The sequence below is a fragment of the Capsicum annuum genome, chromosome 7 (assembly GCF_002878395.1).
Source record: "Capsicum annuum cultivar UCD-10X-F1 chromosome 7, UCD10Xv1.1, whole genome shotgun sequence".
In the NCBI taxonomy this organism is placed as follows: domain Eukaryota; kingdom Viridiplantae; phylum Streptophyta; class Magnoliopsida; order Solanales; family Solanaceae; genus Capsicum; species Capsicum annuum.
Window position 1 is genome coordinate 117,476,806 of NC_061117.1, and position 25,117 is coordinate 117,501,922.

Genomic DNA, 25,117 nt, shown 5'->3' on the forward strand with positions numbered 1-25,117 from the left:
TTATGACTGCATGTATTGATTTTATTCTTTCCGCTTTTATTATGTTTATATGGTTCAGATTCATTCTAGACCTTACCTTGGGGGCATTTCTGTCTTTTTCCCGTGTGTATCATTTTGGGTGAGAGGCTTACTTGTCAAGATTTGCTGCAACAAGTGCTATCATGACCTATCGATTTTTGGATCGTGACAAGTAGATGTAATATTATTAATCACATGGGTAATTTAAGTGTTATGAAGTGAATCCTAAAAGAGGTCCAATGAAATTATACCCAAATCAGCTTTTATTCCTGCTTACTATTTTTTATTATTATTACTATCTGTCTATTATTATTGTTATTATTATCTATATTATTACTATTATTACTATCTTATCTATATTATTACTATCTGTCTATTATTATTACTATCTTATCTATATTATTACTATCTATTTATTATCATTACTATCTTATCTATATTATTACTATTTGTCTATTATTACTATGTGTCTGTCTTATCTATCTTATTACTATCTGTCAATAATATATTATTACTATTATTAGTATCAGAGCCCTAAGATTCTAGGAGTCTTTATTACATATGGTATCAAGAATGGAAAAAAGAAAGCCTAGATCCTACGAACGTCTAATAATATTAGATTCAAGATATTATTGGTCTACTAGAAATTTAAAGAAAGAATTTATAAATTTATAAATTTATATAACGTCTTAATAAAATAAAGGCAGTTAAATATTAAATTATTTGAGCTTTGTAAAGTATCTAGAGAAGAAATCTTGACAGAGCTACAATAGGTAGAAAATACATTAAGAGAAGTCAGAGACCAAATAATTTATATTAACTATGAACTAAGGGTAGATAAGATTTTCAGAGAAAAGTATCCTTTTTATTTAGATTAATGACCACACCTCATAGAAATACAAAATCGTTAGAAGAAATCCAGAATAATTTTTATAGTTTATACTTAGAATATAAAAGACTAAATAATATAAAAGAAGATCCGAGAAGATTAGATAATCTAATCACCATAATATCCGGTTTAGAGTACGAGTTGATAAAGCATCTTAAGTCTAGAAATAATAATAAATGAAAAGATATTCATTTGCTAATGATATACGATTCAGATATTGGTTTTTAAACGAATAAATTAAACAGAGGGCAAACAAAGTAGAACTAGAAATAGTTTTGAGTAATTATTTAAAATTATTAACTACTATAGAACCCTCATAATCAGAATCATTCAAAGAATATTTAAGTGAAATAAGATGGGATTTACATGAAATTAGAATCGACATAACATATTACAATAGAAGGATAAGTTATCTAAAGAAACGGTGTGACATAGTAGATATTCCTTTAGGATAAAAATAAGTAAAAGTATATGAAAACACATCCTTTTGCTAGACAAGTTCAAAGGTCATACAATTACTTATATAAAAATTTCAAACATTTTAACCAACTTCTAAAAAAGGAACTAGATTTAATAGAAGAGATAAGAATAGTAGAATCAATAGATTTGCCAGAAGCTATTATATTTTCATACCACGAAGAGTTTTACGTTGTATAGACCACTTATTTCTATTAAAAAGAAAATTAGAAAAGATTGGATATTGTATAGATTATTGAAAATTAGAATAAAATCAATTAGAGAAGAATGCAATAGAGAGACGTTTTGACTAGGATAAGAATATTACAATAGATTCTTTAAAGAAAATAGAATATCTAGATTTGCAAATAAAAGCAAAAAAGAGGCATAGACGAATAAAAGATGATTCATTAATTAAATATAATTTTGGTAACGGAGAATATATTTTGCATGGAGAAGATTCTCAACTAAATACTATTACAGACTTTATAATAAATCTAGGAGAGAGCTCAACAGGAAAATACTAAAATATTAAAAACTCTAGAGATATTAGAAGACCTGCAAAACAAACAAAAGAAATTGTTAGGTAAAATAGAATTAAATTTTAATTTCTTAAAAAATGAACAAGCAAAATTAGATAAGAATTCAAAGATTTAGTTAATAAAGACAAAGATAACATAGAAAATACGGAAATAAAGCTAGTACTACAAGAGGTACAAAAAGAAATTAACCAAATAAAAAATATAATACTCTCATGAGTGATATATTACAAGATAAACTTTATCTAACAATATTACAAAAGGCAGCACAAATTCAACCAAATCTCGAAGGATTATCGAATCATCAACCTCAAGGAAAAGCAAACTCTCTAATCATAAAACAGAATAATATTATAATTTTACTACTATTAGAACTTAATAAAAATATAGAAAGAGAAAAACAAAAAGACAGTCAAGATAAAAATATAGAAGAGTTAATAGAACAACTAAAAAGGATAAAAATAACTCCCCAAAAAGAAAAAGAAGAAGCGATTAAAACCAAACCAAAAGCATGGACCTTTTTTCAACATCCACGAACAGACAAGACAAACCAAGAACAAGCTTCACCCAAGAAAGACTAACAACCAACATATTATCTAGAATTATAAATAGACCAAAAATGATTTTAAGACAACAGCTAGAAAAGATAGTAGACGTAGACAAAGACATACAATTTTTTCAACAAAACAAATTAAAACTATTAAGCGCTAAGACTTTATACAATGAAGAAATGTTTTCAATGGCACAATTATATAAACATTATAGGGAAGAGAAATTATACGTAATTGGAAATGATAGTGCTAGTGTAGATTTAATAAGTCCAGAATCTTTAAGACAGATTGCAAAGTTAAACATGAGCCTCATGCATATAGGACTCATAGTAGTAGGTTTAAAAGGCCTAACTAGAAAAAAATCTAGGAACTAAGGTATTAGTTACAATATATGATAATAGATGGTCAGACTTGAAAAGATCCATAATAGGAATAACAGAAGTAGACATGTCGACAAATGAAGGACTTTTTTATTGTAGTTCAAATTATATGATAAATTCTTTAGAATTTGGAAATTATATAAAGATAGACATTCATACTAAAGGATATGAAGAAATGAATAGCGGAAATAATTTATTAATATGTGTAGGATTTATAGAAAAACTTGCCACCAATAGTAGTATAAAATTTAATTTAAAGATAGATGATGTAGTAAGTATAATGGGAAATAAAGGAATTAAATTAATGAAGCCTATAAAGATAAATACAGAAGAATATGCAGGATTAGAATCGAATTTAGAAAATTTCAGTAAGAAAGAAATATTAAAACCCACAAGTCATTTAATGTATATTAATAAGAAAGGAGACACCTCAGTAAGATGTACAAATTATACATATACAAATGAGAGAGAAACTGAGAAAAAGATTGAAGAATGTGAGAACATCAATTTTATGAATATAGAAATAATGGAAGAAGATGATTTCAAAGTAAATAAGGTTATAATGAAAGAAGAAGCCCTATACGAAATAAACAATAATAGTGTATTGAAATGCACATGTTGTAAATTAGGAAACTTAAAACTTGAAGAAATGAAAGAACATTTTACAAAGTGTGATTTAAGAACAGACAATTATGGTTATACACGTAAAAAGGAACTAAAAAGTGAAGACTCAGAATTGAGTTATAGTATAGACAAAAGTATAAAAGAATTTATGAAAAGTGCAACAAGCACTACAAGCCCTTTCCAGAGAACAACCGGTATGCAAAGAGTATCAGTAGCAACAGGAAATTTACCAAGATATAGAGTATTCAAAACAAACCCAGAATTCAAGCAGAACAAGACTAAAACCTAGAGAAAAAAGAATGCCGATAGAAGAATCCATTAGACTACAAGAAGGTGGTAATAAAGGAAAAATTTTAAATTTACCAGCTCATGACCCTCAGGCATGGAATAATGTAACAGACATATGGAAAAATATAGTTGTAGCAGACTACATACAACATATACAGGGTAATCAAGAACCAGATGTAGAAATTATATATAGATATTTAGAAACATTTTTAGGAGAAAGTATAAAGCACTTTGGGAAGCTTATAAGACAATATTCCCACATGACTTTCAAGAATTAGTAGAACTAGGTTCAAATCTATATAATTTTGTAAACAAAGTACATACTTTATTAACAGGCGAAGATCCCAATAGTGGATTAGTAGTATTGTAGCAAAAAGCCCTAATAAGTTTAGAACAACAAAGTATTAATAATTGGTCAAGGATTAAAGAATTTCTAGACGACTATTTTTATTATTGCACAATTAGTGGGAACTGGTTTGATCAGACTCTAGGAGCTAGATTATTTAATAAATTACCAGGGGCTCTAGGAAGAGAGATAGAAGAAAAATGGTCCAAGAAAGAATGAGTAATACAAAATTCAAACAACCCATGGTCAATAGGACAAAGAATAAAACATGTAATGGATGTATTACAAGAAAAATGTACAAATATATAGATACAAAAATAATTAAAAAGAAGCGATACAAATTTTTGTAAAAACATATATACTACATAACATTATGACCAAGATTATAAAAAGAAGAAATATAGAAAGGCATATAAAAAAGACTACTGCCCTAAGAAGAAATATTATTTAAGAAAATCAAATGCAATGAAGCCATACCTAGATAAGAATAAACATGTAAGAAAATATAACACCGGTAGAATCTACAAAAATAAATTAGAATGTTTTACCTACGGAAGCATAGAGCACTTCGTAAATACTTGTCCAAAAAGAATCAATAATAGATCTAGGAATGCACAATTAATAGAAGATTTAAATGAAAATTTAATAAATATAGACGAATATATGTCAGATAATGAAAGTATATACTTTATTAGAAGTATGGAAGTTTATGATGAAAAAATAAATAAATTTGATTCTTCAGATTCTGGAGAAGAGAAAATCATAAATGAATTAGGATTAGAAAAAAACAAACTCAGACTACTATGATTTAGTAAATTTGATAGAAGAATGTGAACATGAATTTGAAGAAGGAAAAGGATTAGACATAATCAGTGTTGTTTTTGTAAGTGGTTTTCAAGTAAAAATAAAAGGGCAAAATGTAGGAAATGTTACAAGGAAGGATGCATAAAGTGTATGGAGAAAACATCAGAAATCTTAGAAACTCCAAAATCAACACATAATTTAAATAAATTTTACAACAAGGAACCAATAACTAGAACAACAGAAGACAAAATATTAGACTTAGAAGAAAGACTAAGATAATTAGAGATAAGAGTATACAATAAAGAGATAATTAGAGAAGAAGATTTAGTAGAGGTAGAATTATTAAATACATTTGTTAAAAATAATAAAGTTAAATAGAAAAAATCAATGAATTTACCATTTGAAGGAATGGTATGTAATGAAGAAAAGAAGATAAGTACAATCAAAGTTTTAGCAAGAATAAAAATTCAAGAATATGAGTTCCAAACATTAGCTATAGTTGATTCAGGATGTACAAAAAATATTTTAAATAATAGAATTCTACCATCAAAATTAATTAAAAATTTACCAAAACCTCAACTATCCATGCAAATAGATGAAACCCATACAGACTATATACCAAAAGCAAAGGTAAGTTTTATTAATACTTGTGAAAAATTCTATAAACCATCATATACACTCAGTGAAATACTAGTTAGAGATTTAAACATAAAAGCAGACTTTGTCTTAGGATTAGATTTTATGATACAAAATAATGGTGGTTGTCTTGTTACATAAACTTGAATAATATTCGCTAGTAATATCACTCACTCACCAGTCTAGACACAACACCTTCTAACTAAATATTATTTCCTTAAAGATAAGACAAAAGAAAGAATCGAAAGCTCAAATGATCAAATAAAATCGAAAAAAACTCTAGAATGTGATAAAGGAGAAAATTGTACTTGTAATGATAAGTTAACAATGTATGAGGAATTACAAGATCTATTGGTAGTAGAAGAAACAGAAAAAGACTATACATTAATAGAGCTAGAAACAGAATTATATAATTTTAGGAAAGGTATACAACAGATTGGAGTAATTGAAGATTAAAAAGACCTAGATAAAATAATACAAATCCTAGACAAATTAGAGATAATTGGAGAGAAGCCCCTGCAACATTAGGACTCCAATCAAACTACTTGTAAATTAGAAATAATTAATCTAGAATATACTATAAAATGTAGCATCTATAGAAGCTACAAATGAAGACCTTAAAGTCTTTGAAATACAAATAAAAGAGCTACTAGAATTAGGGATAATTAGAAGATCCAAATCAAGATATAGATCAGCAGCTTTCATAGTAAGAAATCATATGAAATAGTAAGAAGAAAAGCTAGAATGGTAATAAATTATGAAAGGCTAAATGATAATACTGTAATGGATGGGTATAAGTTACCAGACAAAACAAAATTAATAAACAGAATACAAAGAAGAAAAATATTTAGTAAATTTAGTTGTAAATTTGGATATTGGCAGATTAAGATGCATGAAGAGAGTATAGAATGGACAGCCTTTACATGCCCAGAGGTGCATTTTGAGTGGCTGGTTATGTCGTCCAGATTAAAGACAGCCCCTTCAATTTTTTAAAGAAAAATGGATAGTATTTTTGGGGACTATAAAAATTTTGTATTAGTTTATGTAGATGATATTCTAGTTTTTAGTAATAATATGAGAGAACATTTAGGACATTTATAATAAGTTTTTAAATTATTTGTAGATAATGGAATAATAATAAGTAGAAAGAAAATAAAATTATGTAAAAATAATATTAACTTTTTAGGAGTAGTCATTGGAGATGGTAGAATAAAACTACAACCACACATAGCTAAAAAGGTCTTAGAAATGCCAGATAGATTAGATAAGACTAAAAATTTACAAAATTTTTTAGGACTATTAAATTATGCTAGAGTTTTTATTAAAGACTTAGGAAAAGTAGCAGGATCGTTATATTCTAAAACAGGATCAACAGGCCAAAAAACATTTAATACCGAAGACATAAAATTAGTCCAAAAACTTAAGTGCATGATTCAAGATATCCCAGACTTGACATTACCATTAGAAACAAACTATTTAATAGTCGAAACAGATGGAAGCCTTCAAGGATATGGAGCAGTATTAAAATCGAAGCCTAACAAATATAGTGACAAAAAGGATGAGAAAATATATGTTTATTCAAGTGGAAAATATAAAGAAAAAGGTAATTTAAATAGCATAGATGTGGAGACATTAGCAGTAATTTATGATTTGAATAGTTTTATGCTTTATATATTAAATAAACCCAAAATATTAGTAAGAACAGATTGCGAGGCTATAGTAAAATTCTATCAGAAAATAAAAGAAAAGAATAGTAGTAAAAGGAGGTGGTTAAATTTATTAGATGTCACTTCTATTTACAACATTATTTTAGAACATATTAAAGGAAAATATAATAACCTAGCAGATCAACTAAGTAGACTAATAAAAGAAAATAACTAACAATTTTTGTTTTAGTATGAATACATGCAAAGACAAAGAAAAAGCGGAAGCCTCATCCTCCTAAGACTACTTAAACAAATTACTAAGAAACACTCGATACAAGCCACTAATAATGTTGGAAAATCTGAAATTAGAAAGACTGATCTTCAGACCTCACAATCTCGTTAGTTATGAGCTATCCAATCTGACTTTCAAACTGAGACCAGATGTAAGGGTAGACAAACAACATACCTACGTGATCGACAACTTATGGATTTCCTACAATAAGACACTTAGAGACATTAGATACTTTGTTTCAGTTTTAAATGCTTTAAGTTATTATTTTACCGAGAAAAACAGTACTAACAGATTTAAATTTTATATTATTCTTAGGGGAAAGACACAGGGAGTATTTCAGACATGGATAGAGGTAATAGATTTGGTGAAAGACTATGCAACCCTTCTCTATAAAGGTTTTGATGATTTAACAGAGGCACTAGATTATCCCCGTAGAAATTTAGGGTCAAATTATTATATTACTCCATCCCTAAGACCAGATATGAAAGAAGTTCCCCAATATAATATTAAAAAAGAAATAGACAAAATTATATTTTGTGATCATTGTTCTTCCATGACTGAAACTTTTAAAAGACTAAATCATGTCAACGAGGTTTTAAGACAAGCTAATGAAAACTTTGTAAATGAAAAAGGACAAATGTTAGAACATATAGGTATTTTACAAGATCATATAAGGATTCTTCACTTTGAACTATCACAACAGACTCAACAGATTTATGAGACTCAAATAATCCCAAAAATTTCTCCATCTTATTCAAAAATGGAAAAACCTACTGTATCAGGTAAAGATACAGCTAGTCCAACTCAAACGGTAGCTGGTAAAGACTCCCCAAATCCATTAATGGGTATGCATTCCCTAATGAATGCAGAAAGTCCTACTGTATCGAGTAATGATACAACTAGTCTAGGTCAAACGGTAGCTGATAAAGACTCATCAAATCCGTTGATGGCTGGCACTTTGCCAAAAATTATAGGGAGAATACTCCCAGCTAGTTTCAAGACCACAGGTACCCATAAAATAGATGAAGGAAGTTCTTCCTGTTCTAAGAAGGGTTTTTCTTTAAGAAAAAGGAAAAATGAAAAAAGAAATATACAAAAAATAGTAGTAGACTCAATAGAAAAATTATTAGCAGTGCAACTGCCTAAAGAAATAACAATGAATTCAGCAACACCAGAACCAAGATCTAGAATTCCAAGAGAAGAAATAAGACCACCCAGAACAGGAATAAGACTGGGACTATCAGACGGGGACAGTGAGGAGTATGATCGAGACTATAATTCGGCCATGGATCAATTTGCCCAAGACCCAAATGCAGACGATGATTCAGGAATGAATTTTGACTCAGAAGCATTACATAATTTGGATACATAAGCAATGATGATATTTACAACAGATAAAATAAGAGACGTATGTAATGATATAACAGATAAATAAATGGACGGATGGAAATTAAAGCAAATACATAGCCATGTGATCGTGGGACCCATCCAAAGTCTTGCTAAAATTTTATCAAGCACATTGTAGTAAAGATTTGAAGTGCACAAATGCCTATAAATACCACCTTATGGAAGACTTAAACATAGAAAGTTAAAGAAAAGTAAGAGAAAACTCAAGAGTGAGAAAATAGTCTTCTAAAGTTTTTTGTTCACAAAGTTCTTAGTTTGTTCATTAAAAAAAAAGAAGAGAAGAGTGTGTAGTGTATATTAGTCTTTATTTCTTCATTTTTTCGGTAGCCGCTAGCTTTCAGGGAACTCCCGAAACGGAAACCTCACTTCTTCTTTAAGACATGTAAGTAGTCGTTACATAGATCTTTGTATTTTTCTCCCTAGTTTGTAAATTATGTTTGAATTAATTAAGTTCATATTTTCTTTCAGATGTGTTTTTAATATTATAGATCTGAATGACCGTGCGGATTACCGCCAATTTTTTGATCTTGTAAAAATTAGTAAATTACTTATTAGTACATATGTTTAAATATTATAGATCTAGATAGCCGTGAAGATTACTGCTAGTTGTTCGATCTTATAATATTGGTAAATTATTTATAAATATACCCCTAGTATATGGTTATTCTCTCAGTGTTTTAGCAGTAATGATAGATTAATCTGTAAATTCTTAGGGATTTGAAAAATTCAAAGGAGATTAAAAAAGGATTGTTGTTATTGTCCCGGAGTGTGATTAAAGAAGATATTGCTAAAATATCTAAAACTGAAGAGAAGAGATGAACAGGGTATAAATATAAATTAAAAAAAAATCTAAAATTCAAAAAATGTAAAAAAATAATTTATTTTATTGGGAGAAAATATACTTTGATCTTTATAACTTGTCTACTATAGTGGATTAAGGATAACGAAGGAGGGAGTACTGAGTAGGATTTTACATCATATATAACAGATCTGCTTTAAATCTGCTTTATTTTTCATACATGCTTATCTGCCTTTAATTACTTGTTTCTTGTTTAAATTTCATCAACTTTTTATTTATTATCAGCTGTTTATTCCTGCTTACTAATTTTTAGTATTATTACCATCTGTCTATTATTATTGTTATTATTATCTATATTATTACTATTATAACTATCTTATCTATATTATTACTATCTGTCTATTATTATTATTATCTGTCTATTATTACTATCCCAATATCCGAATTTACAATCAAATTTTCTAAATATTTTTCTTTCTTATATTCTGTTTATTAATTCTGTTTTGTCTGTTAACTTATACCCATCCATTACAGTATTATCATTTAGTCTTTTGTAATTTATTACTATTTTAGCTTTTCCTCTTACTATTTCACTATGGTTTCTTACTGTGAAAGCTGCTGATCTATGTCTTGATTTGGATCTTCTAATTATCCCTAATTTAAGTAGCTCTTTTATTTGTATTTCAAAGTCTTTAAGGTTTTCATTTGTAGCTTCTATAAATGTTGTTTTTATAGTATATTTTGGATTAATTATTTCTAATTCACAGGTAATTTGATTGGAGTCCCAATGTTGCATGGGCTTCTCTCCAATTATCTCTAGTTTATCTAGGATTTATATTATTTTATCTAGGTCTTTTTGATCTTTAATTACTCCTATTTGTTGTATACCTTTCCTAAAATTGTATAATTCTGTTTCTAGCTCTATTAATGTATAGTCTTTTTCTATTTCTTCTACTATCAATAATCTTGTAATTCCTCATACATTGTTATCTTATCATTACAAGTACAATTTTCTCCTTTATCATATTCTAGAGTTTTTTCCAGTTTTATTTGATCATTTGAGCTTTCTATTCTTTCTTCTGTCTTATCTTTAAGGAAACGATATTTAGTTAGCAGGGGTTGTGTCTGTACTGGTGAGTGAATGATATTACTAGCGAATATTACCCAATTTTTCGTAACAAGACAACCGCCATAATTTTGCATCATAAAATCTAATCTTAAGACAAAGTCTGCTTTTATGTTTAAATCTCTAACTAGTATTTCACTGACTGTATATGATGGTTTGTAGAATTTTTCACAAGTATTAATAAACTTACTTTTGCTTTTGGTATATAGTCTGTATAGGTAGTATGGGTTCCATCCATTTGCATGGATAGTTGAGGTTTTGGCAATTTTTTAATTAATTTTGATGGTAAAATTTTACTATTTAAAATATTTTTTGTACATCCTGAATCAACTATATTCTTGCTAAAATTTTGACTGTACTTATCTTCTTTTCTTCATCACATACCATTCCTTCAAATGATAAATTCAATGATTTTATCTGTTTAACTTTATTATTTTTAACAAATGTATTTAATAATTCTACTTCTATTAAATTTTTTTCTCTAATTATCTCTTTACACACTAGTATTGGGCCACGTGCATTGCACGTGTTGTCCAATGTTAATTACATTATGCAAATATATCTTAAACGGCTTGCTTAACTCCTTAACTTTGTTCAGGTGGTAAAAAGACACATCACACTCTAGTTTATCAATAGTCACAATCATAATGAAATTCAAATTTAACGATTTAGTGAACCATAGTAAAAAATGACAAAAAACAAAATATAAAGTTCAGTTAAATGAAATTAATTAAATCAATCAAGATATTATAATTTGATAATTCCTAAAAATACATGATGCATCACTTCTTTAGCCATAAGTAGTTCTATGTTGAATTGTATATATAACATTTTTATTTATCAAAATTATAATAAAAATAAACAACAAAAAATAAACTAATTAATGAAAATCCTAAAATCAACCTTCCAGAGAAAACAATTTATGCATATGGAAATAATGGTCTTCATATATCATCCCACAATGTTTGAAGATAGAGGAGTTGAATTTAGCGATTACTTAATTATTGCATATATCTGTTAACTTTATATACTCCATCTCTCATTTTCTTTTATATCATGCAAATTTCGAACTTCTTGTTGGGTTCGAAATTGAGAGGGCATCGTGCGTAAGCTATTAGTTGCAAACTAATATGATGATAATTTAAATGACAAATAAAAATATACTAAAAACATATTATTGAATATAGTTTGGCCAATTGGCCTACATATTAAAAACTAATATTATTAAAAATACATAAAAACAATGGGGAAGTCTCCTTTAAACAAGACTCTTTTAAGGACTACATTGTGGATGCTATTGTGTTATGGTATGAGAAGGGGGTCTTCTATTAATAGATGTTTAAAACCTTTCCTCCAAAAAAGAGGTTAGTCAAATATGGAAAAGAATTATATTTTTTTCTTTCAGAAAAAGTAAAAGTAATTATGGTAACTTTTATTTTCCTTCTAAGAAAAAAATAAAATTTAAATATAGTAAGAAAATCAGCCTAACAAATCTCCCCCTTTTGACTTGATTTTCTTCACTTGATCAGTCTTCTCTTTATATCACGTGCATGTACTTCGTTATTGATATAATCTTCATAACTGTTGCTTGTCATGGTTAAAAATAAGGTTTAATCATGGTTAAAAATTGGTTTAAAAGTAATAATTTACTTTTATTTTTAAAGATGCAACAGCAGGAGTGTTTAAAATATGGTTGAAACTTGTTCTCCACATGTAGTTCGACAAAAATCTTCATTATCATCCAAATTGTTGCAGCTTGATTTTGAAACCGCTTTGAACCTGTTTAATATCGTCTCACCACACTATTGGACCATTGAATCGTAAGCTCTGATACCACTTGTTGGGTTCGAAATCAAGAGGGCGTCATGCGGAAGCTATTAGTTGCAAACTAATATGATGATAATTTAGATAACAAATAAAAATATACTAAAAACATATTATTGAATATAGTTTGACCAATTGGCCTACATATTAAAAACTAATATTATTAAAAAAACATGAAAACAATGGGGAAGTCTCCCCTAAACAAGACTTTTTTAAGGACTACATTGTAGATTTGCAAAACTTTTTCTCCAAGAAAGAGGTTAGCCAAATATGGAAAAGAATGATATTTTTTTCTTTCAGAAAAAATAAAAGTAATTATGGTAATTTTTACTTTCCTTCTAAGAAAAAAATAAAACTTAAATATAATAAGAAAATCAGGGCAAAAACTCTGACACTTCTCAAACTCTACAGTTTTTTTTTTAACGAATCAAGTTCTCTATATGCTTTACTGTAAACTATACAATGTCAAGTTATATTCATTGTTAATGACATTACTATGCAAATAATGAGTGAATGGAAAGTTATACAATTTGGAAATGTTACGAAAACAAAATTAATTTGTAATGACTTTCCAAACTTCTTTTCCAACTTCTTTGTTACTTATCAAGTAGTGATGACTTTCTAACTTCATTTTTTGGCCAGAGTTTCATGACTTTCCGTATTATAACATGAACTCTTCATTGCCACAATTAAACCTTTTTACTGATTTTTTTTAGAAGGACAAAATGATCAATTAAATTATGGGTATTTTTGTAATCTAACTAAGCTTTTCATTTTAGAGAATAATATGATATGACAATGCTAATAAACACACTAATAAATAATATGAGATTTAGTCTATTATGATATGATTATTAATTAACATCTATTAATTAATTAGATGTATATAATAAGATTATTATTTAAACTTTACAAAAGAATTAGATGTTTATGATATTTTAATTCAGTGTAGGGATAGCGTTGCATATATATATTCTGGACTAAGTAAACTTTTTAAAAATAATATATAGTTATAATAGAATAAATATATGATGAGTTATACAAATTTTGAAAGGAAAAGGTGCAAACTCATAATGATAAATAGCAAGTCTATATGATCTATAGCTATTGTTCTTACAAAACACAATCTTATTGAAGATTGCTATGGTTGAAAGAATATCCTTCATTTTCAAGAAGGAAAAAATATTTAGCCATATTTTTTAATTTTCAATTGTTATGCATGACACTTTTGTCTGATTTAAACATATGAGTCCTTTCATCGATGTTTCTAATAAAAACGATTAGTTGAATTGTATATATATAATATCACAAGTAACATAAGCTATTAAGATAAAATGTTTGGTGTCATGCAAAATCACATTAGATAAATAATTCAAATTTTAGATTGAGCATCTACAATAGACATACATCTAAAATATGTAACATATAGTATAAATTTTAACTAAAAAATAACATAAGTTTTCTATAGTAATTTATGTAATTACCTATTAGGAGTGTAACGCAAATTAAGGCTTAATAGCATAAGGAGCAAACAACTTTAATTAACAAATCAACATCACCCGAGTGGCAAACTACCACAAAATAAATCCTTGAAAAGAAATTAAAACTACGATTTTACACTTTATTGTGGTCTTAAATATGCATTTGATTATACAGACTTCATATTAGTATTAAAAGAAATCAAAACTACTATTTATTCTTTATTGCTGCTTCAAATTAATCTACATCTGAGTATACAAACTTTATATGTATAAACTATATCTATAATTTATATAATCTATATCTATGATCTATATCTATAATATATTAAAAGTGTGAAGATCCTTAAAAAATTGATTGAACTTTTTATCCTTCATTAAAAGATCATCCTTTAAACAAAACTGTCTTTTCACTATTTTCTTTAATTTATTATTTAATTATTTCTATTATATTAACTAGACTCCTAAAATATATGAAAGGAAAATCAATTAATATTTTCCTTTGTAGTGATCAATTAGAAAAATACACCTAAAATAGGATAGAAAAATACTCCTAAAATAGGACTCTATTAAGAAATACTTCTATAAATATTGAGATGCCCGTAAAACTACCAAAGAAATCGATATACTTATTGGAAAAATATGATTGATGCTCATCTAATTTGATTCAGTTGCATGTCTAGATTGGTGGATGCTTAATTTTCTAACCCTCAACTTCTTCACTGTTTTTGTCAACATAATAGAATTCAACGTGAGTGTATATATATATATCTTCTTTGTTTCCATTCAAGTCATTCTTTAGGGTCAAAATTTTCGCTCAGACAAGAATTGTTTTCATCAAAGCTATAGTTTTGTGATCACTATTGTATTATTTTGTTGTAGTTTACAGATCATAGATGAATTTACTGGTGGTAGATGAATGTCCGTCGACTTTGACAATGTTTTTTAGGTAAATGTTAGGTTTAATTGTATTATTTTTATATCTCTGTTTTGAGATTTTTTTTTTGTGTAAATGTAAAGTTTAATTGTATTATTTTGATATATATATTATTATATTATTTTGTTATAATTTATAGGTGATAGATGAGTGTCCGATGACTTTGAGAAAATTCTTGTGTAAAGGTTGGATTTAATTATATTGCTTTGATATCTCTATCATCGTATTATTTTGTTGCAGTTTACAAGTGGTAGGTGAATGTCAATCGAATTTAATAAATTTTTTTGGTAAAGGTTAGGTCTAATTAAATAAATTCTCCAAAAGATGTTGAATTTAATTATTGTATTCATCTTTATTATTTAAACAAATATCCTATTTAGTATAATGTTTGAACTCAATAAAGTGAAGTACACGCGTAAGGCGCGTACACCTAAATTAGTTGGTATTAAATATATAAAGTAACTAATTACGATATACTTACCTCAACTCTGACTTGCACCTTTGACCCTCAGTTGGAATTGAATCTTATGCTTTCATCAGAAATATTCTGTGTAATATATAAAATTTAATTATAAAAAAAACATAAATTTACTTGATTTATAAATCTACATGTTCAGTGTTGTAGAAATGAAATCTGAAAAGTTGTCAACAAATTTACCTCATAATTTTTCACGAGTCAATGAAGAAGGAAGAATGGTAATTTATAGGGGAAAAAACAAAAATGGTCATCCGATCAAAGTTATTGACAGTGCCCAAGAAAACAAATAATCATTAGTAGCCACCATTTGACTCGCTACTCTACAGTTGAACCGTTCTTTGCTCGCAGTATTTTAGTGGTGGACCCAAGATTTTATTCAAGTTACTATGAACCATGATGGTAACCGACACATCTGAAAAAATTGAAGAAAAGGTGTCATTTAAGTCTTGAATAAAGGATTGGTGACATTGATTAACTTAAAGGGTCAAACATAATTAGAAAACTTGATTAAGTTAATTGTGAACTTGATTAATATTTTCAAAACTTTCTAATCTTTTCGAAAATACAAATCAACCTACACCGCTCTCCTCTCCAAATCAACCGTCTCCCCCCCTCTCTTGACAGTTTCTCCCAACCAACAGTTCTACAAATTTCTCCTTTCAATCTCCGGCGACTTCAACCTCCGGCGACAAATAGTTTGGCTTCGAGTTTCATTTCGACTTTCAACTGCCAATCGACGTGACGGCCTTACTCTCCAACCACAGCAACTTTGAGTTCTTCATCGTCCCTTTTCTTCTTTCACAGGTAAAAAATTATGGTCTTTTTAGTTTTGAAGAAAAAGAGAAACTTGAGCTAACTTCTCTTCTAGTATTTGTTACCAATTTCAATATTTATTGCTTTAATTTGAAATGCGGTTTGAATAAAACCCTAATTTCTGGTATTTCTTTTCTTCTCTTTTCGGAGTGAAATATAATTTTTTGTTCTTTGTTGTATTTTTTGAAGTTTGATTTTTGTTATTTATTTTGTACAAATAAAACAACGATGTTGGTGTTTTTCGTGTTGCGCTCGTTGCTGGGTTGATTTATTCTTATTCATGGTAAAAATTATGATATTGCTGTTGTTCTATTGAATAAAATCATGCTACTATTTTCTTTTTTGCAACAGATTAACCTTCTAATGCAACAGATTAACCTTTTGATGCAACAAATTAACTATCTAATGCAACAGATTAACCATTTGATGCAACAGATTTACTATCTAATGCAACAGATTAATCATCCAATGAAATAAATTTACCATATGATGCAACAGAGGAACCATCAAATTAAAAATTTGATGCAACAGATTAACTATCTAATGCAACAGATTTACCATTAGATTAAAAATCTGATGCAACATATTAACCATATGATGCAATAGATTAACCATCTAATGTAATAGATTTACTATCGGATGCAATAGAAGAACCATCAGATTAAAAATCTGATGCAACAGATTAACCATCTGATGCATTACCATATGATATAACGGACGAATCATTGGATTAAAAATATGATGTAACAGATTAATCATCTGATGCAATAGATGAACCTTTTATTGGATAAAATCCTATCAACTATTCTAACAGGACATGTCCAAGACTTAATTTTTCCAACTGATCATTCATTTATCGCGATAGACGACCCTTCTGTTGGAAAAAATCTAAACAATATTGACCATTGATAATAGTTCCAATAGATCACTCATATGTTACAAAAAATGTGTGATCTGTTGCATAAATCAGTCATTTGTTTTAATAGATGAGTGATCTGTTTTTATTGTTGCAACAGATTACTCATCCGTTACAACAGATTAGTTATATGTTGCAACAGATCACTCATATGTTGCAACAGATGTGTGATCTATTGGAATTGTTATTTTACTGTTGTACATGTTAGATATACTGTTATCCATTTTTAACAATGCATTAATCAATTATAATCTATTTTATGTTCCTGTTATTTTTAGATTATATGGTTCCCAAAAAAATAGAAACAAAATTAAGTCCAAGTAAAGGAACAAGTGAAGCAGCTAGGATACATCCACCGCTCTATGAGCTTTCTTTACAAGCATTATATCAATCAGAAGATAATGAACATGGGGAGGAGGAATGTTTTAAAAGAGATGATCCAAATGCTAATAGTCTTTCTCCTTCTTAAGTCATACTTATTCTAACCAAGAAAAAACACCCCGCATACCCAAAAAAGGCAAATGCAAGTCAAGTGATCGCTAAGACTGGTGTCCCTTGTTGGTTCAAGCTTCAAAAACAAAAATTTAATAGAAACGTTGAAAGGTAAAAGACTTTCAAAGAAGCACAAATAATTATTGTGCTTGGTTTGGTTTGTACATAATATTCGTTGGGCGAGAGACGTTAACAACAACATACCACTTGGTTTAATAAAGCTCTCTAAGGATCTTGAGGCATTTAGAAGCTATCCTTAGGGTTTTGAAAGCTTCAAAATAATTTTCAAATATTTGTTGACTCTGTTAGCCCCAAAGACAGTCAACTTATATGGCTTTCCGTGGGTTTTCATGGTAAATATTTCTTTTATTATGATATAATTTATTTTTTATTCAATAATACTTTTGACTTATTGGCGTTATTTTATAGGCTTGGGCGTTTGAAGCCATTCCTTATTTCAGAAATAAGTGAAATACCAGGAAAAAGTTTTCTATCCAAGAATCCTGAGATGGTTGTCAGCTAAAACTGATAAAAATGCAAAATTTCTTGATCTCTTCACCCCCCCCCCCCCCGAAGGATACAGCAAGTCTAATTCTAATTAAGTTTTTGTTTTAATTAGTGATTTTTTTGAATGATCTAATCATCATTCTAATATATGTATTGATTTATGTTAGATTGTGCATCCGTCACTTGTTTCGATCAATCGAGAGTTGAAGATGCCATTTTTCTCACTTTATGGTCTGTGCAAACTTTATCGGACCCTAAGGTCATTGGCAGAATAAAAATGAAATTGTTTAGAGAAATAACCATCACAAGAAAAATAATTTTGGAGGGTGGGCATGTTATTGTTGATGGTGTTAGTGGTGATGGAGCTGTTAGTGGTGGTAGTGGTGCTTCTATTGGGGCTAATGATGATCCTCTTACAATTTTTAAAACAAACCATTATGAGTATGATCATACTGGTTATACAGATTTTTCTCCAACTAGCGAATGTTCTGCATGCAAATGTCAAGACTGCAAGGTGAAACATGACGTAGTTATTAATGCTATTAATGCATTAGTTGCTTATGTAAAGGAATCAACATCTAAGAGAGATTTCATTCCATTAAAGAAGATTTTATATCCATCCAACCCATTAGAGATTAAGTCTAAGAGGAGAAGAAAAGTAATTTCCAAGGCATTATCAATCATCCCAAAAGTGAAATTCCAACTCCGCTGTCTTTGTGTTGCACTATTGAGCAATGTATAATGCCCACAAAAGAGTAGCATGAGTTCAAGAAGGTGAAAATATAAAATTTCTTCCAACTAAAAAATAGACACATATCTGTTTCAACAGATGACACATATGTTAAAAATTATCAAACAGATATATACATTTGTTGGAATAGTTGACTAACCTGTTGCATCAGATGTAGTAGATAGGTCATCTATTGGGACAAATTAAATCAAACTTTCTACTATTTTAGTTTTTCTAAACAGATGAGTCATATGTTGTAACATATGGTTTATCTATTGAAAATTATAATACAGGTCTTCCTCATATTTTAATTTATCCCAAAAAATAATCCATATATTGCAGCAGAAAGATAATCTGTTTGCTAAAACAGATGAGTTATCCTTTTTTACTTTTTTTGTTTCTCTGTGATTAACATTGATAATTCTGACTTTTCAGGTAGATGTCACAGTAGAAGATACTGCCGAATAACATTGAGAATATGCTACTTTTTTTATGGAAATACGAAGAAGTGAAAGTGCAGAAACCATCATAAGCAACATTAAAGATCCACGACGATCAAAGCCGAATTTCATAGCATCGGATGATAAACAACTTGTCCATATTGAGTAGAACTTTATAGCTTGAGTATATCAAAGTAATAATCTCACCCCTCCTTAGGAATTGTTCGGATCAAAACTTAAATTGTTGATTAATTTGTTAAGATCTGTACCCATAACAATTTTTTTACATTTCATTTAATTATTGATTTATTTCATGTAATTTTTGAAGGCTTCAATTTATTTTATTTTGTCTATAAATTTTATTTTATCCTTAGATTTGAACTTATTAATTGAAATAAAATACTAGATTCAAATATTGCAACAGATAAGGTATCTGTTGCAACAAATGACATATCTGTGGAAAAATATCAAATAGATTTAGACATATGTTACAACATGTAGGTCATTTGTTGGAAATTATCAAACATGTTTTTCCACTGTTGCAATAGATAGACTTAGATAGAAGTATTGGCATAATACAACAGATGACCAACCTAATGCAATAGATAAACTATTTGTCAGAACAGATAGATTATCTGTTACAACAGATAGACAATCTTTTGCATTATAAAAAAATTCAACTTTCATTAGACATTAAAAATTGCCACTACATTTAAAAATAAAAAAATCATTTTGAGGTTAAATTGAAAGGAAAAAAAAATTGTTTAATGTAGAAGTTGAAAAAGAGTTTTGAATTACAAACTAAACATTTCCTCTAATGCATCAAAATAAAAAAAATAAAAAAAATAAAAAAAAAGAAAGAAAGAAGAGTCGAAGTGATAATACAATATACTAATAAGACAATAAGCTAAAAAAGCATCAAATTGAAAAAGCAACTAGAAATTCCCTTTTCAGCTTTACAAATTTGAGTAACCCCACTACAATAAGGTAATGAAGTGACTTGAAATAAAAAAGGCAGAACCCATTGACAGGTACCTAAAGTTGCAGCGATCTTTCACTTTGGCACCTCAAGTAGACAGTGTTCATTTTAAACACCTAAAATTAGCATCAAATATGTTAGTTTGGTACTTTTTGCCCTGTTGGCAGCTCGTGTGTAATTCATGCAGCCAAGGCCCGTTGAACCCCCATTTCTTCTGACTTGGCATTTGATTCGCCCCCCAACGGTTATTTTCCTCCATTGTCTTATATATTCATCTTTTTCCTAAAATTTAACCCTAAATTCCCAAAACTTCTTATTTTTGGTCATTTTTTCTCTATCCAAATTCTTCAAATTATTTGTAGTATGTTTTTCTTTATTATTTTTTTATTTTTTCCAACTAAGTTTGACAATGTCGAGCTCATCTTCCACTATTTTTTGTGATAAAAATTTTTGATATTGTAAGTGTGGTCATAAAGCTCTGTTGAAGACTTCTTGGACTCAACAAAATCCAAGCCGTAGGTTTTTTACATGTAAGATTTCAAAGGTAATATTTTTTTATTTAATTAGTTGATGAATTATTGACTTGTAATTGTTTTGTAATTATGGTCTTATTTTTATAGAAATTGAGTGGATATGTTAGTTTGATTGGTATGAATAACGAAACCCTTCACAAGCAAATCGTGTAATCTGGGATTTGTTGAAGAAAGTCAAGGCTTTTGAAGAGAAACAAAATCGAGCAAGAAGATACTGCATTGTTGGCATTATTGCTACTAGTTTGGTATTGTTGGGCACATGGATATTCAAGCCTAATTGCTGAAATTTTTATGGTGGTGTATTTTTTACTGGCTTCGTGTTTTTGAGCAGATGGATATTCAAGCGTAATTGCTGAACTTTTCATGGTGTAATTGCTATTGGTGTGATATACCAAAATTGTTGGTTTTCAGGATAGTTTAGTTCTTTTGTTTTGATGATGGATTATTTTATTTTTTCTATGAATTTTATTTTATCCTTAGATTTGAACTTATTAATTGAAATGGAATACTAGATTCAAACATTGCAACATATAAGGTATCTGTTACAACAGACAACATATCTGTTGAAAAATATCAAAAAAATTTAGACATATGTTACAACATGTAGGTCATCTGTTGGAAATTATCAATCAGGTCTTCCCATTATTGCAAAAGATAAACTATTTGTCAGAACAGATAGACAATCTGTTGCATTATAAAAAATTCAACTTTTATTAGACAAAAAAAGTTGCTACTACATGTAAAGTGAAGTGACTTGAAATAAAAAATTGTTACGGTGTTTGTTTCTACATCTTATTCTTTATACACAGGCTCCAAGCGTCCGGTTAGTACCCCATAAGCCCAGACCTCTTGCATGTTTGCCACAATGTTGTCGCACAAAAAGGTTATTGGCTCGGCCATTTTTGTGCCGGTAAGCATACATTCAATGTGTGCAAGCACGTACGACCCGCACACGACTGCGATTTCACTTTTTGAAAGGTCCATGTCCTTATTTTGACCTTTAAAATCCCATGTTTGCTTCATCAATACTTCCGCTGGTAAATGATCCATCAGTTTACTCCACCTCAACAAGTTAGAGAACAACTCCTACAGTGGTAGCATGTGGGTAAAAAAATCGGCCTTATCGAAGGCAGGTACGTTGCAGTCATAAACCTTGTTTTTCCCTCCCCGAGTAGTATCTCAACAACCAAAAAATATATGACGTCCACGTTCACGACTGCAAGAATTCTCTTTGCCTTGGTTCATCTTTTTTCGTATGGATATGACCTCTCCTCTCTAACATATTTAATCATTTGTTCATCCTATTGGAACCCAGAAACTAATGAAATAAATCCCAAGCCACTATGAGTTGATGCTAGATTAATGAGCTCATCGTACCTATCCTTGAAATTATTGTAGAAGTTGAGGTCCATTATCCTATCGGTAGAATCATAAGCTTCCGAGTGCGCTAATTGCCTGCCCCTCATGAGACAGAGAATTTCTTCAACATATTGTGATATAAGAAGACAATTTTTAAATAAATTAGTAATTATAAAGAAGGAAAACATAGTGGAATAATGCAATGGATGGTCCATCTGTTGTAGAGGATTCTCTGAATCTGTTCACTGCTTACCATCTAGCGCAACTTATGCAACAGATATGTAATCTGTTGAAACAGAACCACCACCAGTTACATTAGAATACCTAGCTATTGCAACAGATGACAGATCTATTGCGTAGATTATTCTTCATGGAGTAGATTAGAAGGCTAGGTTAGGAAAAGTAAACTTACCTTATCCACGTAGTAATTACGCATATCTATCATATTCTTGAAGTTTTGGGTAGAAAAGGTATGCATGGGGTAATCTTGTGCGCGTTGCTTGGCCCATCGCAGATCCCTATTATCTTTTGTGCCAAGTTTTGTGTATATGTCCACCTTCTTCAATGGCCCCAGAACTGTAATAACTTTTTGAGAAGAAGGAGTTGCAATTTCTATTGGTTTTTGATTGGAGAGTATTTGGCTATTTTTTTTCTTCCTCCTAACCATCATTGTAGGAGTGTATGTCTCCCTCACTTTCTTGGATAGTATGACACTTTTTTTGGATTTCAATTCTTCGACAACTTTAGCGATAGCCTTTGCTTTTTCAAAGAGTCTATCCTGTATGTCCTTGCACTCTTCATATTTGCAATGAGAATATAAGGGTGAAGAAGGGTAAGAGGAACCACTGTAAGGGTGGGAGGGACCGGTGTAAGGGTAAGAGAGACCTGTGTAAGGGTGAGAAGGACCTGTGAAAAAGGGTGTTTTCAAATATATTTATTTTTTTGTGGGCATCAACTGCTCATGATCACGACTGCCAGTAGCATTAGCATCAACATGACTGCCACCAACATTAACAACTCTACCAGCAATACCCTCAGAAGCTGCACCCAGATCTGTTACAGTAGGTTGGTCATGAAGAGCCTCAACATTAGGTTGACCTTGCCTAACTTCTCTTCTTATAGATATTGCTCTAGCTAATTCCTTCTTTATTAACTCCACCATTGGTTCTGCTAATGTATCAACAAGACTTAGATTAATAAAATAAGTCATCCCCAACTCCTACTAAGTTACCACGATCCATGGATGCACAACCTATAAAAAAGGACAAATACATTTAAATCATATAATAATTTGTAGTCAGTTGGGTTACATATTAACACAGATAACTTATGCAATATATGATCTATCTATCGTACCAACTGATTTATCTGTTGCAACTGATTAAATATATGTTGCATCCGAATTACCTATCTGTTGCACCAATTGCAGTAGACGGATAATCTATCGATTTAGGTTCATAGAACCAAAGATCAAGATGGGTAATCTATTGTGAAATATGAATTGTCTGTCGCAACAGACTACTTATTTGTTGCACCAGTTGCTGTAGATGGATAACATGTTACAACAGATGACCCATCTGTCGCAACAAATGGCACATCTGTTTCAATATTTTTCTTTGAGTCAAATTATTTTAATTGAAAGAAGACTTACTGTATCATTCGGGGGATTAAAGAGATCAGCCTCCTTAATTCTTGTGCTGCTCTTTGCAGCCAACCACCTAAGGATCCTTAGATGAGAACCTTATCTGGGTAATTTTTGACCTACTTTCGGAGGAGAGCTTCAAATTCCCAAGACTAAAAAAATGTAAACAAAAATCAAGCTAAAAAAGTCATAATAAAGTTTCAATATAAATTAATGGAAGAGTAAGCAAATAGTGATTTAATTTACCATCATAGCCCAAGGAAAACCGTATAATATGATCGTCTTTGGGGATAGCTTTGACAGTAAATATTTGACAATCAAGTTGTAGCTGTCATATCCACAGGAATAATTGTTGAATTTCTCAAAATCCTCAGCAAGCTTCAACAAATCATCTTCTATCATTTTGTTGACGTCTCTTGCCAATATAACAAAATGGGCAAACCAAAATAAGTACAATTGCTCCCTGCACTTCTTTGGTATGTTTTTATCCTTGAGACTTTTTACAACTTATTAGGTCTGTACCCACGTCCAGCAATGTCCAATAACCCATCTATTTTTTCCTTACGTTTGCTGATTTTGATGGGTGGTGGTTTAGCTGTCCTGCTTGCCTTGAACCTTTTGCGGGGTATTTCCTTGATGAGAGGTACTTCTGGACAATCACATCTCAAGCCTGTCACTATGGCACTCTTTCAAGCTAAAACAAACTGGCATGCCATAGTAGTTGATCCAGATTTTATCCATCTTTTTACCCCTCCTTTGAATCATCCCCCACGTACTTAATCCTGCTCTTGAGAAGACCATATACCATGCTCATTTGGAAATGGGCTGTATGGTCATCAGGCAACTCAAGAAAGTGTCCAAAGTAACTCTTCTTAAAAAGTTTGTCTATGTTTTCATTCTTAATTATATTCCTAAATTCATCAAAAGGTCTCCCCAACTGATATTTAAGTACAAGATCTCCAGTTAGTTCTGTAGGGTCATCTATCAGCATCGAAACTTGAATATTGTCAATACTTATTGTTTTGACAACCTTATACTAGGATTTTGATATTAATTCACGCCCTATTGGTGATGCATTATCATTATGTTGATCATCATCCTCTTTCTCACTTTTTTCTTCCTCTCCTTATTGATTATCTTCTTCTTCTTCCTCCCATTTTCATTTTCCTCATCACCAGCTACAGACCC